The 26,281-nt window shown below is 45.2% G+C and overlaps 2 protein-coding genes across 6 annotated transcripts in view; one reads left to right on the forward strand and one right to left on the reverse strand.

Moving 5' to 3' along the window:
• The window catches only part of TANGO2 (transport and golgi organization 2 homolog), a 46,642-nt gene extending 35,333 nt beyond the window's left edge, over positions 1–11,309 (reverse strand). Inside the window, exon 1 of one of the 3 annotated variants that reach the window (XM_088135354.1) lies at positions 11,109–11,309. The gene's annotated coding sequence lies outside the window, so the exon portion shown is untranslated. Of the gene's footprint in view, positions 1–10,051; positions 10,137–11,108 lie in introns of those variants that run through there. The other 2 variants (XM_088135353.1, XM_088135355.1) reach the window with 2 other exon arrangements.
• Positions 11,310–11,478: 169 nt separating this feature from the next.
• Positions 11,479–26,281, forward strand: part of ARVCF (ARVCF delta catenin family member) — a 257,122-nt gene continuing 242,319 nt past the window's right edge. For 2 of the 3 annotated variants that reach the window (XM_088135346.1, XM_088135349.1), the window contains exon 1: positions 11,479–11,568. The gene's annotated coding sequence lies outside the window, so the exon portion shown is untranslated. Of the gene's footprint in view, positions 11,569–11,973; positions 11,992–26,281 lie in introns of those variants that run through there. The other variant, XM_088135350.1, reaches the window with a different exon arrangement.

The raw sequence follows: 26,281 nt of genomic DNA on the forward strand, positions 1-26,281 counted from the left end.
TGCATGCAGATGTCCAATTCCAGGTTTAATTTTTGGCACTGCTAGTCAGGGAACAAGGGCTGGAGAAAGTTATTTTCTTGAGGTCCTGGAATCCGGCCTTGTTTAAGGCAGCCTCCTTTAAACCCATTTCCAATACTGCACTATCCTTTCAAAATCAGGTTTAAAGATTCTGGCCATGTTCGGATGGTGTGACCAATGTTCCTTACAGATCAGAACCTTGCAAGGCTTGTTGAATATTGCCCCACTGGGAACAACGCCTAGTAATAAAACAACAGTGCGCCATTTCCTTCCAACTGAAACAATGATTAAAATGGGAGTAACTGAAACAGTCACCTGCACATCTCCCAGCCAGAAATAGCTTCCATCTATTAAGAGCTTTCCAGAATGCAGAGATGGAGGGATGGAAGAAAAACAAATCAATAGCTGAACTCCTAGCTGCTCTGAATAATTGACTTAACCTTGCCCCAGTGAGCGATGATCAAGTGGTTTTATTGAAAACAAATTAAATTACATTTATGAGACCAAGAACATGGCTAAAGACAAAAAGAGATTACTTCCCATTTCTATGCTACGGACTCCGCTTCTCCTTCAAGATCTGTGTTTCAGGGTGTCCTCCTCAAGGCAACTCGGATTTTAATTCCAACAGAAAAAAAAGACATTTTCCACAGTATTCCACCCTGCTTTGAATGGTACTGAAAACATCATTTTATGGCTATACTTATTACTAGAGAGAGACCCATTCAACTTAAAAAACACAGGGCCAAGGCCAACACCAAAACAATGTGTGCTTTTTTTAATGTTTATATGTTAAAATTAAGCAGAGCGACTATATTTCATCAGGGATGTAAAGTTAATAATCCCTTCCATCACATTGAAAAAAATCAATTTGCTAACCAGTTTTGGAGCTCCCTGGAGCTATGCCCAAGGCTTTCAGCAGCAGGTGGATATGCTCCTGATAAGGACTTTCACAATTACAGATAAACTAATCCACAGATGGGCCCTGCCAATTCTTTCCTGTGAACAAAAAAAAGCCCTATTCACAGACAGGGTCATTCCAGCTCCATCTCTCCCTTCTTCCTGACCAAAATCTTCCCTGTAACTGAGTGACCTTTTAAAATGGTACAAAATGTACAATTTAATCCCATCCTTAATGGAGTAGTACTTACAGTCTTACATGTCTGCTCTTTAGCCTTACCCATACTCAGATTCCCTTTCTTGGAGGGAAGGGCTCTGAGAAGCCACTCAAGTGATTCATTTCCCCCCCCACAACCCCCAGAAGTTGTGCTTGTGATCCTTCCGTTTTATGACAGGCCAGGCACTTGCCAACATCAAGTCAACCATAGTTTACAAACTACAATGGCTGGATTCATACAACAAACCATGATGTGGCTTAGCATAATGGGTGCTAAACTGACATGACCACACTAGTTTTCAGCAACAACCACTATTCAGCCTATCAGTAGAAATATCCAAGCCAGGTGCTCTGATATACTTTAGTGTAGGTAAATGCATACAGAGCCCCCTGCAATGTAACCCTAACCTCAACCCCAACCCTGGCCTTCCAGCTGCATCTTCATCACACACAACTTCATCATTCAATATATTGTTTCACCTGGAAAGCCATTAAAAGGTATGAGACTTTTAAACTGATAATGAAATATTCCATGATATTAAGAAGAGCATTAAAAATGTATAACCAATGAAGCCGGCTGCAGAAAAAAGAAATGCAAGTTGAAAGTAATATTAAAAAGTAGGAAGAGCCAGACACTTTGTAAGACATTGCCATTCTGTGATTTAACAGCAAATGGCATTATTAAATCACTGCTTTCATTAACATAGTATTCAGATTAAACAAGCATATGTTAGCTACCGCCCTCTACTGTCAATAGCCAATATTTCCTCAGTCAAAAGTCCTCTGAGAATGTACTGGGGAATCATTAAAAAAAAACAACTGCTGAGCATTAGCAACTTTAAATTATTGTTTATTAACCATAGATGCAGAGTAAGCCACAATGGCTGGTTCGCATATTATGCTAAGCCATAAGCCATGGTTTACAAGCCACAAGAGCTGCATTCACACATCATGGAAAGCCAAAACTAAACAAGTGATGGGACATCTGATTCTGAGAGGCCCAACCCTATTTTGCCAATCTAAAAACAGAATCTTTGCAGGCAAAATATTCAAGAACTGGGGAGGCCCTATTGAAAAAAGGTTTAAAAATATGCAGCCATAGCCTGGGGACCACCAGAAGGTTTTGGCAACTGAATCCTTGCTACCCATGCTGGCTAGGGTAGACTTTTGTTTCCCAAGATCCTAGATAATGAGGAAAAACCATGCCACCCATTTTTCCATCCCTCAGATCATTCTAACTCCATCTTCTTCTGCTTACCAATTTGGGATTCTGAACCAGAGATCTAAGGAACAGCCTAAAGAACAAGACTGGTCTGACTGCAAAAGCTGAAACTACAAGACATCTAGAAAGAGGAACTGAAGTTCTAACATAGGAAATCAGGATTTGGGTTGACCAAAGAAGACACACACAGAGAAACAGGCCTAAAGCAGCATATTTCAAAGCACTAATTAGAGGTTTATGATTTTTTCAGAAGTTGCTTTGGAAATGGTTGTTCATACCTAAAGCAATGGGAGACCAAGCCAGTCCAATATACTGGCTGGATTCACACATGATGCTAAGCCATCGTGTGGCTTGGGAGTTCCCAGCCCTAGTTTATGGCTTATTTAACAAATCACTGACTAAACCATAGTTTAATATAATGTGTGAACTCAGTCATAATATAATGATTAGCTTTTAGTCAAGCAGGTCAGCTACCCAAATTTAAATCACTGTGTATTGCACTGGAGACTTGGGACAACACATTAAAACAAATTCTTGGCCAAAGACTGCAGCTGAGATCTCTACTTCCATAATAAAGAGTACAGTAAGGACTTCCATGATGGTAAACTCCTATAACAGGAGACCAGGAGGAAGAGCCTTCAGACTGAGACTTAATGGATAAGCCACAATCCAGTTAAAATAAACCAAACCACCTATAGCTTAACTTATTGTGAATGATGGCTTGTTCAGTGGAGGGTTGAACCATAACATTTCATTTTACATACAAAAAGAGTTTTCCATTTGCAAAGCAGCGGCCAAGGAAATAGACCAAAGAGAGAATTCTATTTGTGTAGGAACCAATTTTTGCTACAGGAAAAGCTATGCAACTGCCTGCTAAACAGAGCCAGCTTCCTTGAAGTCAAGGTTCTTTTGCTCTAACTCATACTTTTCATCTTACCACACCAATAGTATTTCGTATTTTTGGTCTGTGAATATTTCATAATACAGAACTTCAGGGGAGCATGTATCACAAATTAGTCTGGAGCAAAGGCTAGACTCAAGCGGCATTTCTAATAGCTGACAGGAATCAAAAATGGGTCTGCCGTCACTTTACACAATCATGCAGTTTTCAGTGCCACTGGATTTGGCCAGAAGAGTTGTAAGAACCCAACTCACAACATGCTACATTGGAGTTTGGCCCCTTTCATGAGCACCCTCAGCTTTCTGAGCAAAAGAACCTTGTCATATACTTATTAAGCCAGTTATGTCCTGTCTTCTCCATCACTGCTGGTTGAGGAACATCAAGAAATCAACCTGCATCTAGATGAAAAATAAACCTGAGTTTCATTAGCATTCCATGGGCTTAAAAAGATCCATATGGATTCATAAAAGTGAGTAGCCACTGCCTTCTTTAGGGAGTTTTACCCAAGAGCTCCCTCATCCAAACATTAACCCCGTTCATCTTCCAAGGTCAGACAAGTGCTGCCATCTACTGTGACAATCAGGTTATGGGAAGCAGCACTCTAATGACTTCTTTTAACCCCCCTTTCTGCAATTTGATTAGAAATGGCATAATTTAAATCACCTTTAAACTCAACTAGAATTCTTAAAGATTACTACAAAGCTCCGAAGAAGTCATTATTAATGACATGCTCACAGTAGCAGCCACGGAAAGACAAGAATGAGATATAAATCAAAAAATGATGGGTACATTAAGGCTGACATTTCCAATATTTTGTCTGTCTCACTTCGCTGCTTCTTGTTATCACCCTTTGCTCCATATTTTATTTATTCTATGTGATTAGCTTTATATAGATCTGTTAAAAACATGACAGCTTAACATTGTTATAATAATTGAAATCTATTCAGCGCCTTGATTTGCCAGTTTGTTGTTCAACAAATGCAAAACACTCACTTAGCTCTATTTGAATAGGGAACAGCACTGGTAAGTTTTTATAAAACCAGGTGCAGCATTTGATTTTAAGCCTTCCTCCAAAAGAACAGGGAGGAATGCACAAGTGTTCTTTTCACTGATGTGTTCAAAGCAATGCACGCTATTGTGTTTGAAAAGATATATTCCTTTGCCTAAACGTTTGAGACACGCATCTTGTAGCCTTAGATGCATCCCTGAAAAACATCCCATAATTAACAGTATCACCAAGAGGTGATGTCAGTCCTGAGAAGTCTCTAGCTCCTACTCATGTGGTGAATACAGATGTGTAAGTCATTTTAATCAGCGCAAGAGGTGCCCATTCACATTCTCCATTTCTATTTGCAACTTGGATTTCAACGCTCTTGGTAGATTTTAACAGAGAATCCGAAATCCAGGATCTGCTTTCAAAACTGACCATGCAACTACTTCCTTTTTTTTCCCCCCTAATGCTTATGCCACACCAGAGCTGTCCTCATATAAACCACTATTTGAAATATGGTACAGAGTGGTTTGAGCCACACTTTGCAATAATGGTGTTGATTCTTCTTAGTGAGTTTTCCACAGCAAGGGCTGTACTTAACGTATTTTTGCGGGGTTGAGGGCCAAAAAGGCAGCAATGCAACGTTTTTGGAATCTTCTTTATCATACAAAACCCATGTTCTTTGCAAGACTGATCACTGAGGAGTGATTATGTTTCCTAAGATGTACGGTATAAATATTGAGCACTGGAATGAAGTGCTAAAGAACAACTGAAATGTGCAAGCATAGAGATAATTAGAAGCAATATTATGCTTAAGAACTGTTCTGAAAAAAAGCAGAAGACATTGGAATTCACACTAGTTTGTATTTACTGGATAAAATATTCATCCATTTATAAAGTTATTGCTCAACCATGTTAGTTTCTTCTTTCCTTTTCTGGTGACTAAGAATACTTTTTAAAGATATAACTATCATTTTCAAAGCCTTTGGAGTATTGATGTTTATTTCATTTCACTGTTCAACCATCTAAACTTTGACACAAACCAGAATTACTTTATTATTTATTACTTTTATGGCCCATATAAATATCAGTTCTCTTAGAGGTTTCACAAATCATGCCACACCAAAAGTACATAAAACATATAATAGCTTAATGCAAAGTATGAATCCAGCCACTGTGGTTTGTAAATCATGGTTTATGGCTCAACACAGTGTGAACTCAGCCAATTGTGCCTTAGAGAAATGCTTAAAGATCATGGTTTACCATGAGGTTAACCCAACCGTTGTTTATCCTACCACCACTCCAGACTTGCAACTTTTCTTATAGGTTGCTTGCTCTGTTTTTCCTTTAGATTTTCCCCACCTAGGAAAAATCTGAAAGTCCTTAGCTTTCAAACGCAGGCTGAATTTAAAAATGCAAGAGTTATTTAGAATAATAGTTAAGAAATACCACACCAGCCCAATGTTCTTTGGAAGATATATACAAATTTCATTAAAATAGATACAATCTTGCACTTTAGTATCACTCTTCAATAATTCTGCTCAACAGAGATGGAAAGATTATTTATTTATGTTCTTTATGAATAGTATTAAGCTACATCAGAAAAACTCTAGACATTATTTGTACTCGGCCTTTAAAAGGCCAATCTAAAAATTAAAAAAAACAAGAATCTTCCTTTAATTGACATCTGAAAGGCTGGTTCAGTTATCTCCTTTATAAGAATCCTATGAAGTAACACTGGATTCCTATGATTAAGAAACTAGTTTTAACTTGGACCTTTACCACCAATTTTGCATTCCTCTTATAGTCCCACTAGTTTAGATCAGAGCTGACTTACAATTGTATGGCTTTCCTGTGTCTAAAACGGTTTAATTGAAAACAATAGCTTATGCAATAAAAAAATCGTTAAGATGTCACAAAACCTGAACATTTATTTTCATACGTCTAATTGCATTTGGTTTAGTCCCACCCAAAAGACAGAAAAAAATTCCTGGCTGCAGGATTACCTATTACCCAGTTCTGCTGGCCAGAAGCAGAGGAAATTAGTCTTTAACATGTTCTTAAGTTTTCCTACTACAAAAACAAAAAATAAAAAAACTCATCCTCCTGTTGTAGCCAAAACTGCTTTGGGAGAATTGCCATAGTTGCTTTGATGCATTTCAGCTAAAGCTTGCATTTGCTCCATATGGTGAAAACAGTTAATAGTATAGACATCTGCATCTGTTTTCAGAAATCATTTATTTAGCAGTGATATTTTTAAAAGGCTGGAATAATGTACAGAATTTTAAAAACTCAGAGTAGCACTCAACTGTCATAACAACATTTTCTGCCTATTGATCCGAGAGTGAGCTGCCCTGAACTTGGTTGGATTTACTCCCATATAAATAGGCACAGGATCAGGAACACAGTGGGTAACAAGGGTCCACTGGACTCAGAACTGCCTACACCAACTGGCAGAAGCTTCTCAAATTACCAGAGAAGAACCTTTCCTAGCCCCTACATGTTGCTTGGCAATGACCTTAAAACTTACCTATAAACCAAGTTCTTTATTTGCAAGGTATATCCTTTGGATCAGCTAAAAAAACCAACCTTCAGAGCTTTTCGAACTCTGCAACTGAACTTAACTGAAAGTATTTCTTCTTTTTCACCCCTGCAGTAGTGAAAGGTTACTTGTAATCCGCAGGTGCAAAATAGAGCAATGTTTCTCAACCTTGGCAACTTTAAGACATGTGGACTTCAATTCCCAGGATTCCCTGGCCAGCATGGGGAATTCTGGGAGTTGAAGTCCACACGTCTTAAAGTTGCCAAGGTTGAGAAACACTGGGATAGAGCTTTGAAGAATCAAGGCCAAATAGTTGATAATACAATTCAGGATGCACTACAGATTGATTGCAGTCACAGAAAAACAGAAGTGCATGCCTCTAATTAAAATTAGCCATGATATCCACGCTTAGCTAAACCTAAAGTAACACACTCAGCTTAGTTATTCACTTAACTGATTTTCTGGCCTTGCATAATATACTGAACCATAAAACGTATCGGGTCCGCACAACATCAAAACCACAAAAAACGAATGGAGGTTATGACTACCCAGGTTTAGCAGATTCTATTTGAACACAACAGAACTGACATCTATGTAGGTGCGTGTTATACTAGTGAAGCTTCAGCTCTGACCTTGGAACCATTTTACCAGTAAAATTCAAAGCAGCTTCACAGGATTGCCAATTAGTCAAAAATATTAAAAAAAAATAAAAAAATAAACTGATCACTTTTGTAACTTGTTTTTTTTTGGTGCCTTTGAGTCATTCTTGACTCCTGGCAACTGCCTGGGTGAGTCCATATAGTTTTCTTGGCGACGTTTTGGGAAGGGGTTTGCCCTGGCTTCCTCCTTCCGAGGGCTGAGAGAGACATTGGGCCAAGGTCACCCAGCTAGCTTCGTGCTTAAGGCAGGACTACAATTCGCAGTCTTGGTTTCTAGTCTGATGCCTTAACCACTATACCACACTGGTTCTCTTGTAACTTTAACAGCTAATTATTATACACAAGCAACACGTTTATAAAATGATGCATGGAAAAGAAGGAATTTTGTCTTGGATTACAACTCCTGTTATCTCTAGCTATCTGTGCTAGCTCAGGATAATGGAACATGAAGCCCAACATGTAGGAAGTGCCAGGCTGTAAAAGGCCAGACAACACAGCCTTTTGTTTTCAATATATAAACTTGGCATGCAATTGACCCACTCCAGTAACCCCCCCCCCCGCTGCATAAAAAGCATGTTAGGTAGAAATGAAATGAGTCTTAGAACTCATATATCCAAGTAGAACTAAGGAAACCATCTGTACATAGGCATTCAGCACAAGCCATGATGCCCTTGCAGACACACAGTCCTATGTGAAGCTCCAGGCTTACCACCAGAGTGCATCATGCCAAGGCATTGTCTGGATAATTAGTTTACAGACTAAGCCACAATTAGTTAGGTACACACAATACCTTAAGTGAAAACCAAATAAGCCCCACCATGTCTTAGCGTAGTCAGGAACTGGGTTTACAAACAGTAAATAAAAATGTGACTAGCTTAAGGCTCAGTGTGTTGCACAAACTCAGCATACATAGCTATCTGATGGTTCACTGGGCAGTACAGAACCCAACAACTGAATCCCCCCCCCAAAAAAAAACATGGACCAACATGTTAGTTCAACAAAGGCAATATCAACAATAGAAGAGAATATACATAGCTCAAGGTACAACCGTGGAATCTTTGGTGTAGTCTGAGCTTGGTTGTTTGCAGATGTTTCATTAACCAACCAGGTAATATCAGTGCTAGTCATCACTAGCATCATCATCACCACCACTGATGTTACCTAGCTGGGTAGTGAAACATCTGCAAACCAAGCTCAGACAGCACCAAAGATTGCACAGTATGAACAATACTAGGCTAAGCGCATCCATGGCCTGACTCAATAATTAACCCATTTATCTGGGTTTGCACAACATACCAACCCACAAACCAGGCTGGCTCACATATTAACCCATCATTTCTTTAAATTATGGTCTCTTAAAGAGGCTAAAACACATGGTTCAGTCACTTGTTAAGCAATAAACAGTTTAATCCACATACTTAAGCTAAATCAACTCCAATCTGATGCAAGTGTCAAACCCAGCCACTGCTGTTCTTCCCATCAGCCTAACCTGACTTTCAAAGTTGTTAAGAGGCTAACATGGAGGGAGAAAGGCAGGCTGCACTGACTCCTTGGCAGAAAGTCTATGCTATGGGAATAAAAAGTGCATTTCAGAGAAAGCCAGAACATTTGCCCTGTATATCAATAATATAGGACAAAAGGCAAAAATGCTTTTTTGGCAACTTGGCCTGTCTCAGAAAGCACATGTGGGCTACATTCAGAGAACACATTTAACCCAATTACCATATTATCCCATTTTCTGGGTCTGGAGCTAGTAACCAACCACACCAAGTTCAAACCAGAGTTAAACTAGCCAAGGTTTCCATGTTCTGTAAATGCCAACACTAGCTTTTTCCCTGACATGGTTAAGCAAGTTTATTTATGCGTTTAGCAGGCTTCCATCCCACCTTTCCTTCAGGGGCTCAAGGCAGCCTCTCTAGAGCTCCACTTCCGCTATTTTGTTTTTTTTAACCTTTTTAATTTAAATTGGTTGCTTTCAATGGCTCTTACATATTGGATTGTTTTATTAGGTACACCGTCCAGAATCACTACGGGAGATGGGCAGCTATACAAACGTGGTAAATAAAAAATCCCCCACAACAGCCCTGCGAGGTAGACTGGGCTGAGAGAGGAAGGGGTCCAAAGTCGCCAGGGAGCCCCCCTGGCTGAGGGGAGACTTGAACCCCGGTCTCCCTGCCCTAGTCCTCCTACAGCGAAGGGTCATGCCTTCACCCCCATCACCCCCAGCTAAAGGGATGCAACCCAGGCCGGAGAACGGAGGCCATGGCGTGTCGCAGATCTTTCGGACTACAACTCCCACAATCCCTTGTCACGGCGCTGCAGGCGGGGGCCGATGGGGCTGGTAGTCCACGGCGTCAGCCCCCGAACTATCCCCGGAGCAGAGACATTCGCTGCCCCAGTCAGGCCACGCGGACCCCCTGCTCCCCGAGAGACTCAGGGCCCCCGCTCGGGCTCCCCGCGTACAGCCCAGCGCCTCCCACGCCCGGGCCCCACTGTGGCCCCGAGCACCCCGCCTTCTTTCCCAGCGCCTCCCCCTCCGCGGCCCAGCCGCTCCCCGGGCCGAGCCAGCCCGGCGGTCTCCGGCGGCAACCGCCACCCGCTTACCCTCCGCGGCTCGAGTGGCTTCAACTTCCACCGACGAGCCGCTTCCGGGCGCGCCACCCACCTTTCAAGAACGAGCGCCCCGATTGGCCGCCGTGCCTCGGCCCCGCCTCCTCCGCCCGCGCGCCTCGGGTCCCCTCGAACCCACCCGGCTCCCCGCCCCCTTGGGCTCTGCGCCCCCCGCCTATTGGCTCTCTGTCCCTGTCGCTCTAGCGGCGCGGCTCTTCCGCTTGCTTGTCCTTCCTCCCCCCGGCGTTCGGTTAGACCTACCTCTCCCTCCCCGGCTCTTCCTTCTCCCGCTTACTCCTCCCCCCCTTTCTCCTCCGTCGAACGCATTTCACCCCTGCGGGGAACGCGTTGCACCTTTGCAGGGGTCTGCTCTTTTCTTGCATGTTAATTTCCCTTAAAAAAAAAAAAAAAGGCCAGTAAAGGAAGGCGACAGCTCTGTAGTCTCCAGGCCCTCGTTCAGCCCAACCAGCAAATACATCGGGGGGGCACCCCCATAAGGCCTAGACAGCTCGCTTAGTTCAGTACAGGCACCGTTCAGAAGTGCCCTTTTCTTCTGCACGAGCGGCTGTACATATTAAGCCCCGCCCTATTCCACTCACTCCTTCGATTTGTCTCGCCCCCGTTGCAGGGGGACTCCCCTGCCCACCGGGCCCCCTGCGCCCCTCCTCGCTCAGGCAACGTGCCCAGCCTCAGCGATCTCCTCGCCATCGCCTCCTCCGCCCGCGGCCCCAAAACCACAGCAGCTGCGCTCCCCAGCCCTCCTGGCGGACGTGAGCCTGGTTGACTGAGACTGTCCGTAGCGGCCGGGGATGCGGAGAGGGGAACAAGCCACGCAGGTGCGCGGGTTCCAGCCGAGCGCACCACGGGCGCATCTACGGTCTCTCCCTACCGGGCGGAGACCCGCCACCCCTTAACCGCGGGTGGGTGGGTGGGAGGGGTGGGGTGGGGTGGGGGGCGGAAGAGCCCATTGACGGAATTGACCGGGGGCGGGCCTCAGTTACGCCCCCCCAGCTGGGTAGATTCGCAGGACCATTTCCAGCGCGGCCCCCACCCCTTTAATCCTCCGCGAGAAAGAGCAGGAAGGGTCGTGGGAACGCGGCCGCCGGAGCCCGGCGTTCAAGCCCCGGGGCTGGGCTGCCACGCCAGCCTGGCAGGGCGTGAGCTGGCAGCAGCGGGTCGCGGGAGCGCCAGCCCGGGCGGCCAGTCGCGCTCGGCCAGCCGCTTCTTCCTCCGCCGCCGCCGCCGCCGCCGGGCAGGGTGGAGGGCGGCCGGACCCCGCGCTCAGCCGGGGCGGCGTGGCCGCAGGGGGCTCCGCTCGCTCCTCCAAGCCAGCCCGGCAGGAGTGGGCGGGGCGAGCCAGGCGCCGCCCCCGCCGCCCCCGCCCCCTTGCGCTCGTGGGAACCCGCCGGCTCTCGCGCGGCGCAGGGCAGAGCGCTGGCAGCGGGCGCGGAAGATGGTCAGCGGTCCCCGCGGCGGCCTCCGAGCAGCGCAGCTCCTCCGCCAGAGGCCAGGTCTGCGCCCTCCTTCCCTCGCGCCCCCGTCCTCCTTCCAGCCCAGCCCAGCCCAGCCGGGCTTCCCTTCACCCCCGCCTTCCCGCGAGGCGGCGGCGGCAGCCCCGCTTCGCTGCTCTACGAAGAAGCATCGCTCTCCGCTCGCGCGCGGGAGGGGGGGCGGGCCGGCGGCTCCGGGTTGGGGGAGCACGCCCCCCGCCCCCGCCCCCCGGCCTGCTGCCCCGCGAGCCCACCCCGCCGCTGCTTCGGGCTAGACAGACCCGCTTTGTGCCGCGTGGGAACCCTGCAGTGGGGGGTGGCGAGCGCCGCCCCGCCCCGCCCCGCCCCGCCTCGCCTCGCCTCGCCTCGGAAACTGCTCCGGAGGGTCCGCTTGGAATGCAACGGGGGGGGGAGGAGAGCCGGGCTGCCCCGTCGCCCAGAAAGGTGGGGCTCCCTGCTCTGCCCCGCTCCCCCCAAGGAGCTGCCCCTGGTCCCCAGGCTGCGCTCCCTAAACTTCTCCGTCGCTGCAGCGGGGCTTCCGAGGGCGGTCGGCCAGAACTTGATGGAGACGGCTCGGGTGGGGGGCGGAGGGGGGTGGGGGGAACCGCGGCGGCCGGGCGGGGTGGCCCGGCGTGGGGGAAATCTCTGCTTGCGTCTCTTTCTGGCAACGCGACGCCCGGAGCCGCCTTCCCGCTTCCGAGGTTGATTGTTAGCGGTGTGGCTGTTCTGGGACTGTGTTCTTCGCCCTCCTTTGGGACGAAGCCCCGAGTTGGCGTGCTGGCTTGCTTCCCTGGGGATAAGCCCGGGGGGGGGGGGCGGTGACCCTTGAGAAAAGGGATCCCTTTCTCACCTGTTTGGGTTGACAGGAAGGTGAATGGGCCTGACACTGCAGAACTCTATTATTAATATTAATATTAATATCTCCTTCCCTTTGCCGTGCTTACTGTACATTTCCGACACCCACGCTTGTCCTCTCGACTGACAACAGCTTGACTTTGATTGCAACACCTTGATGGCATCTTTGCCAGAATGACACGATGCTGTCCTCTTCTTTAAGCTTCCTGCAAGATTGGTGCTGAAACTAGGGCACTGGGGGAAACTCCTCTCCTTCCCCTTCCCCTTCCCCTTCTTTTTGCCATCCAAAGGAACTTTCAAGTAAGGGTGGTGCTTGGGTTCAGGAGGTCTAAAAGAGCAGGAGAGGCAGGAGGGTTTTGCAAAATGCAAGGGTTGGCTGGTGGTCCTGAGCACGGTCATTACTTTTCTGTCTGTTGCATCCAGTGTGTCTCTAATGTGGGAAATGGGTAGAAGATGTACCTCATTGGTTGAGTGTGTATTTTCTTTGGAAGTGCTGGCTCAAAGTGGTCAATATCAACCCTCAAAGGTTGATGGGACTATCCAAGGGTCAATGTTACTGTTAGGTGTAGAACTATTAAATAGTATTAAATCATTTTCATATAATAAATGTTTGGGGGTTGATGAACAGTCTGAAACTTCATGATGGGGTCGATGAGCTGAAGAGTTGGGGGACCCCTGACCTATCAGCCCGAGTAAAGTTTGCATCTGCTGTGGATTCTGACCTACAGTGTGTCAGTGTTCAAACCGAGTTTGTGTATTATCAGGGTGGCCAAAGTGAAATAATTGTAAGCCAGTTGAAATGGGTGGGATGCTCTGTGGAAGTAGTATAGGGAGTCCCCAGGTTAAGAACGAATTCCGTTCCCAAGATCTGTCCTTAAATCGAATTTGTACATAAGCTGGAACAGTATTATTGTATAATGCTGTATAAATAGTACTGTGTAATAAACTCAAGCCATTGTGCATTTAACTGGAATCATTGTGTATTTAACTCAAATTTAGCTGCCATAGGCTCCGTTCTTAACTATAGGTCATCCTTAAACCAGGGGTTCTTAACCCGGGGTTTGTACAGAACTTTGGTCCACTGTGGATATTTTGGGCTATGGGCATTGCCAGCCTCATCTAGTACAACCAGGATTGGGAGTGATGTGGACGGTGGCCTGAAGTTCATATTGCTTGCCTGTTCCTGATTTAGCCATTCAGAATTTCCTGCAAAAAATGGTCGGTTGTTTTTTTGGTTTTGTTTTGGAACACCTAATTGGTTCTTGATTGGAAGAGCATCTCTTAACTTTGTGGCGGTTGTGAGTTTTGCATCTCCGTCTCGGAGTGTAGGGAATAACTTTCTGGCCGCACAAGCTTCTGTCTCACCGGTGTGTTGGTTGTGCTTCACATTCTGCCACTACCGTTCTTTCAAATTCTTGAGCTGTTGCGTTGTGGAAATTGGGTGTAGGCAACCATATCACCATTCTAGAAATCTGAGCGGGTGCATCGCGTTTGCTTTAGTGCAATTTAGGCTTCTGCAAATGGCTCTGGAGGAGAAGCGGACCTGGATTTGGAAGGGAGAAAACCCATTCGAGCTATTGTAACACCAGATCTCTCATTTACCGGTCTTAATATTTCTTTGTGTAGCTGCAAGTAGCTGCTTTGGATGCTGTAAAGAAATCATGTTCCTGCTAAGAGAAATTAAATGTTCCTCCCGCCCCTCCCAAACTCCAACCCCATGGATGGTAAATTGGGTAGCATAATAATCTAACAATAATGTTTGTGGCAGAAATGCCACACAGAGAAAAGTTTTGATGATATGAAGCTCCGGAGTTCAGTCATTGACAAACGTCTGTGTTCTATTCTTTTGAACTGCATGGATGGATTCACACAGGTTCTTAAGCCACAAACAAGCAAAGCCATGGTTTCGCTATAGAAAGACCTCTCTTAAAGTTTTCTCTCCTGTACAGGTATAGTTTTTGGCAAGTATAATTTTTTTGTAACCCTAACCTTGCATCTTGGGCTTTTCTCTCCTGTACAGGTATAGTTTTTGGCAAGTATAATTTTTTTGTAACCCTAACCTTGCATCTTGGTTAAACCTAGCTCAGTGTTTATCTATGTCTTTAAATAAAGTTGCAAAGAGCAGATTGTTATTTACTTTATTGCCTGCTTTTTAAAAAAGGAAGGAAATGGTTGATTGAATGAACCACAAATAGGTGGGCCACACAGTCCTCTGTATCTGTAGCATGGTTTATTTACTTTGGGCTTAATTAGTTGTGTGAAAGTAGCCATGATGACTTGTAAACCAGGTTTATGGCTCTGTATGAAGGTGTGCCAAGCGAAGCGTAGCAGCACCTAACTGGCTTTGGCTGATCTTGAAAAGCTAAGCTGTGTTAGACCAGGCTAGCATTTGGATGGGGGACGATGAGGAAATCCCTAAAAGAGAAGTTGGGGAACAAAGGAACCATTCTGGAAAAAGTCAGGGGGAAACGGACATCCTTGTTGTTGCCAAGAAAACTACATGGACGTGTCTGTGAAGTCACCAGTGTAATGGGTGAACCCAACCATTCTAGTTAGCCAACTATGGCTTATCCCCTGGTTTATGTGTGAATCAGGCTGCTACAGCTGTGGTTGTGGATGCCATTTCATGGCTAGCTGGAGAATTCTGGGAGTTGAAGTCCCTACCTCTTCAAGTTGCCAAGTTTGAGAAATATTGAAATAGATTAATAAAGCAATGCTACCTCACAGTGAAATGTTATATTCCAATGTCCTAGGAAAAACTTTGAAAAAAGTGGGAGGGTATGGGGAAGCAGAGTTTTGGTCTGTTATTTTGCATTGGACCAATCCTTCTTATTTTAAAACAAATTAACGTCTTTTCTTTAAAAGGGGAGCTAATATTTTAGTGGCGGGGAAAATGGATGCGAAACGTTCATAGTTTCATTTTATAGCACGGGCCTTCCCATGTAGATAAAAACCCTTCTTTGATGGATTCCATTGTGAGCGTCCTAAATGAAAGAATGTTGGCTGTTAAGAAATGGAGGGGGGGGGGGAAACTTCTCAGTCTCTTCCCTGCAGTACGTTAAAGAGAAATTGAATGCCTCCCTTTAAAAAGAAAAAAGACAGAAAAATCTCAAACGAAAGACAGCATTTCCTTACAAAACAGCCTTAGGTTGAAGCTGGCAAAAAGCAACAGAGATTCTGGTGATTAATTGTGAAATGCTCTGAGGTTTGCAGATTTCTCTAAACGCCCCCTCTGATTTTTTACCATAATGGCACAATAAAAGGTCTTTGTATCGCAAGCCGAAAGGAAAGATACATTTTATTATCTCTGCAGCAATAATACCTCTCCTTAATTTAACTAAATTTGTTGTTTAGGGACCTAAAATAGCCTTCCTATCTTTAGCCCCGCTGGTTTTTTTAAAGATAAATCTCTTCCATGTCAGCATAATGTCACTGCCTGGCAATATATCAGGGCCACTTCTCGGCTTGTTGGAAATCAAGGAGAAACAGTCCTAACTTTAATCTGGGTTTATGTAGCGATACCCACCCCTCTATTTTATTTAGCTGTTTTGATAGCCGAGGTTGGATCCACCGAATTAATCTAGTTGCAGACAGGGCTAAAATAGCTCCTCTAGAATATAATTAGATTATCGTTACGGCGGGCAGACTTTAAATGCGGCGTGATTAAGCAGCCGTTGGATAAATGGGGGCTTGTCACACAGGTGAGACTGTTTGATTAAGGGTGTTCAAAAAGAGATGCAAAACTGTGGGCTGTCTTGCCTCGGCGAGTTAGGAGAAATGTCACGGAGATGTTGGTTTGCAAGATTATTTAAGGAAGTAAGTCCTGTGAGAGTGTATGTGCAACATTTTTGTTCAGCGATGTGCCAGATTAGCCCACGTTTTTTATTTATTTCCTTATTTATTCAAAAGGCTTGTGCGGCGCCCATTGTAAACTCAACTCTGGGCGGCTCCCGCAGCAATATCAAGCCATAAAACCATGAAATCCAAAAAACCTGGCGCAAAACAAACCAGAATAGAGCAGGTTAAGATCAGTGAAATACGAGTTGGTTTCGTTCTAGCGTCAGTGGCGTTCGGTGAACGACGTGGAATTGGTGTTGCGTTCCTTCTCGAGTTATCCTACCAAAGTTGACATCTCAGCTGGAATTTTTAAGGCGTTTCTAAGGCCTGGGTGAAAATACAGGAATGTCCTTAAAGCTCTGAGGTTTGGGGGTTGTGACCTCTGATCCGTAACAGAAAGTTGCTGAGAAGCGTCTTCCTTGACTCGCTCGCCCGACGCTGCATTTATTGGGGATGTATTTTTGCCGTATGGTAATTTTATTCCACTAAAAAAAAACCCAAGGGACAAAGCCGGCCAAATTTGTCTTTGCTGCAGATATACAGTCCTAAAATGCAACACTGCCCATGCTTGGTTCTGTGAATTGGGAAACACTTGGGTAGGATCACCCCTGTGCAAAGGTGAGGTCCTGCTTGCGGGCAGAACCTGTTTCAGAAGTCTTGAATGATTATTAGCAATGATTCAAGAAATACAGCTGTTAGTGATCGCACGTGCCTTTCAGCATTGCCACGCTGCATGGATCCTGTATCGGATGGAACGCAGATCCCAAATGGCTTGGTCACCCCTAGATGTACAGCAAGATACGGAGTGATAATTTAATCTTGGGTTTCCCATCCGTCTGGAGACTTTGGGGGTCCTGTGGCTTGCACAGGGTGACGTTTATCCCCCTCGGATTCTCTTGACCCTGAATAAATCAGCTTTGGGTGACATTTTCTCATTCGTTTGCACCCCGGCCTATGTTAAAAATAATTTGGCTAGGTTTCAAGGTCATAACTTAATAACTTTCCATTATTAGTCCCCCCCTGGCTGGAGAGGTGCGGTTTCTGACTTTATCACCGTGGTCCTCTCAAGGGTGATGTTGAAAATGAGTTGTGCCCTACAGTGAGTGGAAATGTTGTGCTTCTTCCCCAGTTGCTTAAATGACTGTGTACACACGCACGCACGCTCGCGCGCAAGAGGGTTTTTTTCTTTAATACGGAGTGACTGCACACGCCTAGTGAGTTATTGACAGCAGGTAAAGTTGAGACCATTATAACTGTAATCAATATCTCTCCTGCCAAGATCATAAGCACGAACAGAGATGTGTTTTGGTATTGATTTCAGGATTCATACTCACCCAGACCCCTCCCTGGTTGCTTTATGCAAAAAAGAAAGAAAGAAAGAAAGAAAAAACCTTATTTATTTTGGAGAAAATGCTTTTTAAACATTGAGGGAAGATGACCCCCGCGTCAATATGTCAGTGGTGCTGTTACAAAAATCTTGCTCTAGTTTAAAATGGAAATGTGAGGTGCTGGGGGAAAAAAAAAAGGAAAAACAGAGACCTCAGACAGGAGAGGTTATTTTCTTGCTTTTTAAGCCTCTGGTCTAGAACCACATTGTTTAAAATCAGGCTTGTTTGTGGTTGCTTGGAGGAAATGATAAGATCGGTGGTGCTTTACGCAGAAGGAGGTTGTTCCCTATGAAAGAAATATCTTTCAGGGCTGGCATGAAGGGGAAATGAAGCCCTTTTAAAACCTAAAAAAAATACCAAGGTGCTATATTTCTTAGCTTGATCGGCCGCCTTTCCTCCAGGAGCTTAAGGTTCTGCATATAGCATTCCTCCCTCCAGTTTTTATGCACAACAACCCTATAAGGTGGTCAGTTTAAAGGAGAGAGAAGAGTGTGTGTGTTTGAGAGACAGAGAGACACAGATCCTGGCTGGCTTGTTTCCACAACTGATGGTGGACGTGAAACTAGACCTTCTCAGTCCTAGCCCAAACTTTAGTTGGCTTAACAACTTTGTTAAAAAATAGAGAAAGGATTTTCCCAGAACATGTGCAATTAACCATTTCTTTATTAGGTGCAACGATCTTTCTCAACCTCTAAGGAATCCTACAGACAGCGTCCTTCTGGGCTTAGCTTCTCCGTTAAGGCTAGTTCACGTGTAGCACTAAACTATAACATGGCTTGTTGAGTTTCAGGTTAGCAAACACGGCTTGTTGAGTTTCAGGTTAGCGAACGCGGCTTGTTGAGTTCCAGGTTAGCGAACGCGGCGTGTTGAGTTTCAGGTTAGCGAACGCGGCTTGTTGAGTTTCAGGTTAGCGAACGCGGCTTGTTGAGTTTCAGGTTAGCGAACGCGGCTTGTTGAGTTTCAGGTTAGCGAACGCGGCTTGTTGAGTTCCAGGTTAGCGAACGCGGCTTGTTGAGTTTCAGGTTAGCGAACGCGGCGTGTTGAGTTTCAGGTTAGCGAACGCGGCGTGTTGAGTTTCAGGTTAGCGAACGCGGCTTGTTGAGTTTCAGGTTAGCGAACGCGGCTTGTTGAGTTTCAGGTTAGCGAACGCGGCTTGTTGAGTTTCAGGTTAGCGAACGCGGCGTGTTGAGTTTCAGGTTAGCGAACGCGGCGTGTTGAGTTTCAGGTTAGCGAACGCGGCGTGTTGAGTTTCAGGTTAGCGAACGCGGCGTGTTGAGTTTCAGGTTAGCGAACGCGGCGTGTTGAGTTTCAGGTTAGCGAACGCGGCGTGTTGAGTTTCAGGTTAGCGAACGCGGCGTGTTGAGTTTCAGGTTAGCGAACGCGGCTTGTTGAGTTTCAGGTTAGCGAACGCGGCTTGTTGAGTTTCAGGTTAGCGAACGCGGCGTGTTGAGTTTCAGGTTAGCGAACGCGGCGTGTTGAGTTTCAGGTTAGCGAACGCGGCGTGTTGAGTTTCAGGTTAGCGAACGCGGCGTGTTGAGTTTCAGGTTAGCGAACGCGGCGTGTTGAGTTTCAGGTTAGCGAACGCGGCGTGTTGAGTTTCAGGTTAGCGAATGTGGCTTGTTGAGTTTCAGGTTAGCGAACGCGGCGTGTTGAGTTTCAGGTTAGCGTACGCGGCTTGTTGAGTTTCAGGTTAGCGAACGCGGCGTGTTGAGTTTCAGGTTAGCGAACGCGGCGTGTTGAGTTTCAGGTTAGCGAACGCGGCGTGTTGAGTTTCAGGTTAGCGAATGTGGCTTGTTGAGTTTCAGGTTAGCGAACGTGGCTTGTTGAGTTTCAGGTTAGCACCGTTTGTGCTCTTGGCAGGGGAAGGAGGAGGTAACTTTGACAAAGAAAGGCAAGAATTGTTCTGTTGTTTTTTTAAATCTCAGATTGGGAAAGAAGAAAGGATGAGAAAGAAACTAAAAAAAAATCTGCCTTGATTCTGATTGGTATAGAAGGGGGTAAAAGGAAACTTTGGCGGGCTTTTAAGATTCTGTTATTATACCTTGCAACAATGAAGTAGCATTCGTGGGATCCTTGCATTGTCTTTTTCCTGGCCTGGCCTTCCTCAAAGGGCTGACGCGATTAGGATACTATTATGGGATTGAAAGCCATGATATATGGTTAGTACATAGATGGAGGCTCGGGGGAGAGGTCTTTGCCAGTAGTGGTCAAACATTTCTAATCAAGAAGAAGTTAGCTCAAGCGATGGAATCTCTGTTTGCATTGGACGGAAGTGACTGGGTTCAAACTCTATAAACGTTTTAAATAAAATAAATAAGGACGTTGCTTGCATGGTGTTAGTGGTGGATACGTCCTCTCCACCACGTTGTTTCCTTCGTGGCGGAGAGTAGCAGAGGGATCGCCTGGTGTCCTCCTTTCCACCTCGATTCCGCTCTTCGCTTTGCTGCTGTTACACACATAAAAGAGTTAAAGCGGAAATAACCACTTTAATAAACCCTTCCCTTGGGGATTCTCCATGCTAATTATCCCGTGTTGTTTGCCGTAGTTCTGGAAAGTGTTACGATGCGTAGATCACCTAGGTTGTTGTTAAGGCTCCTCCTTTGAACTCTTGCCTGTGATTTGGGTCCCCCTGTTTTCTTTTCTTTTTTTTTAACCTGCCTTCGTCCCCCCCCCCTTAGCCCAATTAATTTTTTTTTTTTAATGGTTGCTGATGTTTAATAAACAAACATCAAGCTGTATATTTTTGCCAGCTGAACTGTGTCGCGCATGTGCGTGCTTCGGTCCAGAGATAGGGACGGACTGGGGATGGGGGTGCGTGCTCAGCTGGAAACGACCCCCCCAGAATGACCATCAAATGCTTAGTTGCAGTCTAACTGAAAGTCGTGCTTCTGTTTCGTAGATGGTAGCACCGAGAACACTGGACGTTTTAGAGAAAATGCTGTGCAAAGCTGGTTTTTCATCCCCCTCTTCCCCCCCCCCACCACCCTGGCCTTGTGGGCTTCTCTTCTGTGGATGTCAAAATTAGTTTGGTCCCCTCCACGAGATCTGAAGTGAAGGGAAGCTTAAATGAAACAGCTTTATGGGCAAATATGTTTTCTGCGGTGTGTTCTGTGTGTTTTGCATTATGCTTCCTGAATGACAATGAGCCGTTTCCTTTTTTTCCTTAAAAAGAGATGGTGGTGGCGGCGTAAATCTCAAGCAATCCAACAGGGAAGACCGATTTAAAGTTGAAGGCCTTATTTTAATGTGATAGCCACCGCGTTTTCCAAAATGACTTCTGATTCTTCATGGGGTAAATCCATTTACAACCCTGGAGTCCGTCCCCAGATATCCTTGATCAGAAAGAAAGAAAGAAAGAAAAAAAGGAAGGAAGGAAGGAAGGAAGGAAGGAAGGAAGGAAGGAAGGAAGGAAGGAAGGAAGGAAGGAAGGAAGGAAGGAGGGAGAGAGAGAGAGAAAGAGAAAGAAAGAAAGAAAGAAAGAAAGAAAGAAAGAAAGAAAGAAAGAAAGAAAGAAAGAAAGAAAGAAAGAAAGAAAGAAGAGCATCTTTTGTCAGGATTCAGACCGGTTTCCGAAGGTTGAATACAACAACGGTCCAAGTCTCCTTTTTAACCAAATAACATGGTTTGCGTCTCCACAAAGAGAGGATGTCTGCAGGATGTCTCTTCTTTTTCCTTGGGAGATTTTTGACATTTCCTTCCTTGTTAGTTTCGCTCTTTTTAGAGCAAATGTCATTTGAGACTTTAACGACGTGGAGAGAGATGGATTAAAAAAAGGGGGGGTCTGTTTATTTTGGATTGCTCATGTCATTTGAAATGACATCAACTGAGTAACTTATAGTAAGCCTAAATGTCATGTTTGTTAAAATTTGTTTTTTCCCCTTTTTATTAAAACATTCACTTTGTGCAAAGAGTCTTTGAGCCCAGCGTGGTGCTTGTTTGTTCAGCGCTGATTACTTTAAAATAAAGTACAATAGTTAACAGCCCTGTTTCCTAAACATGGCAATTTCTAGATGTGTGGAGTTCAGCTCCCAGAATTCTCAGCAGTGGCCCTGCTGGCTGGGGAATTCTGGGAGTTGAAGTCTAGGCCTCTCTTAAGCCTAGACTGATGATGATGATGATGAAGATATAATAATGATGATGATAATGATAATGATGATGATGATAATAATAATAATAAGCCAAGGTTAAGAAACAGAGATTTGGAGGATATATCAGGCAGAGTGCTATCCTGTAATCCAGGGTTTCTTAAACTTTTTTTCTCTCAGGACCCCTTCCCAGTTTTAAAAATGATGGAGGACCCCAAAAGATGTTGTATGGGTTATATTTATCGATATTGACCATATTAAAAATTAAAATTGAGGCTTTCACTGCCACTACAGCTTCTCGTGATGTTTGATGGGATTTTAATATTGCATTATTTTTCAACATAGGCTGGCAAATAATTGTGATTTTGCGAACCCTGGAGAGGGTCTTGAGGGACCCCCAGGGTCTTCCGACCAGATTTTGAGAAGCACTGGTCTAATTCCTCCCTGCCAACTCTGAAAATCTGTTATCCAAGCCAGCTGTCTCATCCTGCATTATAATAGGATTGGCCCTGAATTCATGAATGCCCAGCCTTTCCCAGTCTGGTGCCCTCCCGATGCGTGAACTTCCATACCCAGAATTCTCAATGGGCATGGCACCTCTGCACTTGAAGGGAGCCCAGCTGGCAAGGGCGGCTCCACAAAGACACGAAAAACATGAAATGATCAGTCATCTCTTTCGGAAAAGATTACACTTCAAATATTGTATGTTCTTTCACGCTGAGACTTCAACTGCTTGGTCCGTCCCCTTCTCCTTGCCTTGTTGTACTTCTATCCTAGAAGAAGTGACCAGGTGCCATTTTGGGGTTTTTTGGGGGTTAAGATAACATCTCCTTTGAGTTGAATTCAGTTTTTGGTGATCTCATGGATGTAGCCACGTTGTTTTCTGGACTACAATATGAAAATGGTTTGGCACTGCTTCCTGCTGGAATCTTTTGAGTCGAACCTACAGCCCCGAGGTTTCCAAGTCATCTTCTGTCCTAATCGTTTGACCATCAAGGCTGATGCAGGAACTCATGATACCGATCACCCCAATGATAACACAGAATTGGATGTTTTTCAGCAATCAAAGATTGCTAGCTGGCCAAATGTGGGTAGACGTAGGGTAAAATTCGTCAAGTCCAGCTCAACACCTGGGATCTTCACGATGGGAATGTGTCATTTGCTGGGCAACAATACAAAATAATTTGGGCATTGCTGCTCTGCGAGATGTTTTTGGAACTTCTCAGTCTAACCCCACAGCCCTGAGATTTTCTCCTGGCCTCCCAGCCTGGGCAAGTCCCTGCAGTTTTTTGGTGTGATTTTTGGAAGCGGTTTACCCTGGCCGCCTCCTTCCTAGGGCTGAGAGAGAGGGACCAGCCCTAAAGCAGTGTAACACCACAGCTGCTTAATAATAATTTAAAGATAAATTTAAGCCTCTGTGCATTAAGTTACATTCACGTAGCATGTGCCAAACCATTCTGTTGTATTAATCAGTCGATTGCTTAGCCCCTGATTCATTTAAACTTTAGAAACAAAACCCCTCGATCTTCCCCGGTGCATTAATAACAAGAGGTTGGAGCAAATCAGGGTTGAAGCCGTTGGTAATGTGCCCAGCAGCCCAGCTTGTCGTCTTTGATAAAGCATAGTTAAGCAAACCGTTAGTTTAGCATTATGTATTTTAGCACCCCATGGTGGCCTTCGTCACACACGCTCAGCCGCAAACAATTTGGCGGTTTTCTGCCTGATTTTGTTTCCTTGCCTCATCTTTTTCCAGGAGTAACTCTTCTTACGAGGGGTTCTTCTCTCACCCCCAGAGGGACGGCAAATTTGGTCATTGCAGAGCCTGGAAATGCGGGATGCCTCTCGCGTTACCCGTCATAAAGTAATCATGTTCTAACATATACGCTCAATTTTAAAGTAATTGAAACCATTGATTTTTCTGCCGGCCACCCCTTTCCCCGCAAAGCTTTCTGTTTCGCTTCCTTCTATCTTCTGCAATGGAATTACCCCTCTTTTTCTCATTTGGATTTAATTTTATTCGGCAGCCAGGTTCTCCCAGATGATGGCACCTTTTTACAGGACGGGCTTTTTGCAAATCCTCCGTAGTTCCTCCGAATTACGGTAATTGCTCAGCTTCCGCCATGGAAGAATCCGACCCAATTTCCTTTGCTTGTGTTGGGGGCTCTGAGAGCTTTTCTGATTGCGAAGCAGACAAGTATGCACGTGCAGGAAAACGCTTTTCATTTACTCATACTCTTCAACCAGATTGAAAGCTGGAAATAACATATGTTTTGACAGAAAATAGCAAGGGAGCGAATTGCCAACGAGAGCCGTTTGGCGAGCTGGCAGGCACGGTGCAGAGACAACCTTTAAAAGGCATCAGCCGGCCCGGATGATCGGGTTTCACCCATTTCCTTGCAAAGGCTGGTTTCCTATTTGATTAACCAGAGAGGTTTAGAGAGCAGTGGAAAAGCAAAGTGGGGGCACTTCTGCAGGAAAAGGAGCCTGTGGCTTCATTTCTCCTATAGCCTCCAACCCTAGTTTTTCTGGTATAATGTTGCTTCTCCTATCCATGTACGAAGCAGCATTACCTCCGTGTTTCTTAAACTTGTTTGTCTCTCAGGACCCTTCCCCACTTTTAAAAATTGTGGAGGACCCTGAAAGAGCTTTTGCTTGTATGGGTTATATTTATCAATATTGACCATGTTAAAAATTAAGCTGGGTGCGTTCGCTGCTGTGACTGCTTCTCACGATCGTTTGGTGGGATTTTAATATGGTATTATTTCAATAGAAGAGCATCTCTGTAGCTCAGGGTTGAACTGTGGAGTCCTTGGTGCTTCCTGAACATGGTTGTTTGCTTGCTGACATTCAGACTAGGTAAGATCATCAGTTCGAGTAAGTGTGGGGTTTGCTCTGTGAGATAAACCATGTTTATACACGATTCGAAAGAGACAAACAAGCTAAGAAAGAAACCAAAAGACCAGAACACGTCTTCTCAAGCAACCAACATCCAGATAAGCAGGGATTGTTGTCCATCGTGTCTGACTCTTCGTGACCCCATGAAGCATATCGCGCCAGGCCTTCCTGTCCTTCACTGCCTCCCGGAGCTTGCTCAGTTTCATGTTCATTGCTTCCGTGATGCTATCTAACCATCTCATCCTCTGCCGTCCTCTTCTCCTTTTGCCTTCAATCCTTCCCAGCATCAGGGTCTTTTCCAAAGAGTCCTCTCTTCGCATTAGGTGGCCAAAGTCTCTGAGCTTGAGCTTCATGATCAGTCCTTCCAATGACCAGTCAGGGTTGATTTCCTTTAAGATTGACTGGTTTGACCTCCTAGCAGTCCAGGGGACTCTTAAGAGTCTTCTCCAGCACCACAGTTCAAAGGCATCAATTCTTTGGCGCTCAGCCTTCTTTATGGTCCAGTTCTCACAGCCATACAGAAAACAATACCCTAATCAAGGAACCACCAAGGAGAAAACCAACTCTCCACCAACACTGGTAGGGCAAGCTATTGTATATAAACAGGGAGCAAACCCTACCCTCACTAGCACTGATGATGTTACCTAGCTGGGTCATGAAACGTCTGCAAGCAAAGCACCAAGCTCAGAGAGCACCAAGGACTCCACAGTATTGTATTGTTTTTCAACATAGACTGGCAAATAATTTGATTTTGCAGACCCCTGAGGGGCTCTTGGGGGACCCCAGGGGTCCTCAGACCACACTTTGGGTTGATCCAGGACAATGTTTCTCAATCTAACACCTGCAGAGGCTGGCTTTGCCTTTTCCTCTTCATTTCATGTATTCTTGTGTCAAGTTTCTAATAAATGGGTTCCCACGTCATGCTAAACCAGAAGGTGTGGCTTGCGGGAACCCAGCTGTTAAAGGTTCTAACATGGGGGGGGAGGATGTAACATGAGAGGCAATGCTAGATAATTGTGATTTCTTGAATGAACTGGAGGAAAGCAAGCTGTGGTTTAGTGGGGTGTGTCAACCGAGACAGCAGTGTGCCTCCAAGGGCCTTAGGCTTGTAAATGAAGGGGAACAAAGTGAAACATTTGGGTTCACACATTTGCACATCATGGTTTGTTATCTGTGATTTGTTGACTAAACTACAAGAGACAGTGTGGGGTGGTGATTAAGGGATTGAATTAGGGCTGCGGAGACCAAGGTCCGGATGAATCCTCAGCCACGAAAGTTTGCTGGGTGACTTTGGGTCAGTCTCTCTTTCTCAGCCCAGCCTACCTTACCGGATTTTTGTTGTGGGGATAAAATGAACGGCGGGACCTTCAGCTTAGCCACCTTTTGCTCCTGGTAGAAATCATACATGTGTCACATTGTTTGCAAGCCACAGTGACTGAGTTCAGTTCACTTATGAGCTCAGCAAAAATTAAGCCAACCTCAGTCTGGCTTAGTGTAACTCTCCTCCTCCTCCTCCTCCTCCTCCTCCTCCTCCTCCATCATCATCCTCTTCCTCCTCCTCCTTTCTTTTTGCATAAACGCTCAATGCAGCTTGCAACAATTTAAGAAAACAAAGTGCGGCCCGTAACAACGAACTCATTGTCTTTCAAAGCATTTGACAGTTGAAAACTTGGA

The sequence above is a fragment of the Python bivittatus genome, unplaced genomic scaffold (genome assembly GCF_059951505.1).
Source record: "Python bivittatus isolate LINGU-HERP-01145 unplaced genomic scaffold, Pbiv_v1 ctg000100_np1212, whole genome shotgun sequence".
In the NCBI taxonomy this organism is placed as follows: domain Eukaryota; kingdom Metazoa; phylum Chordata; class Lepidosauria; order Squamata; family Pythonidae; genus Python; species Python bivittatus.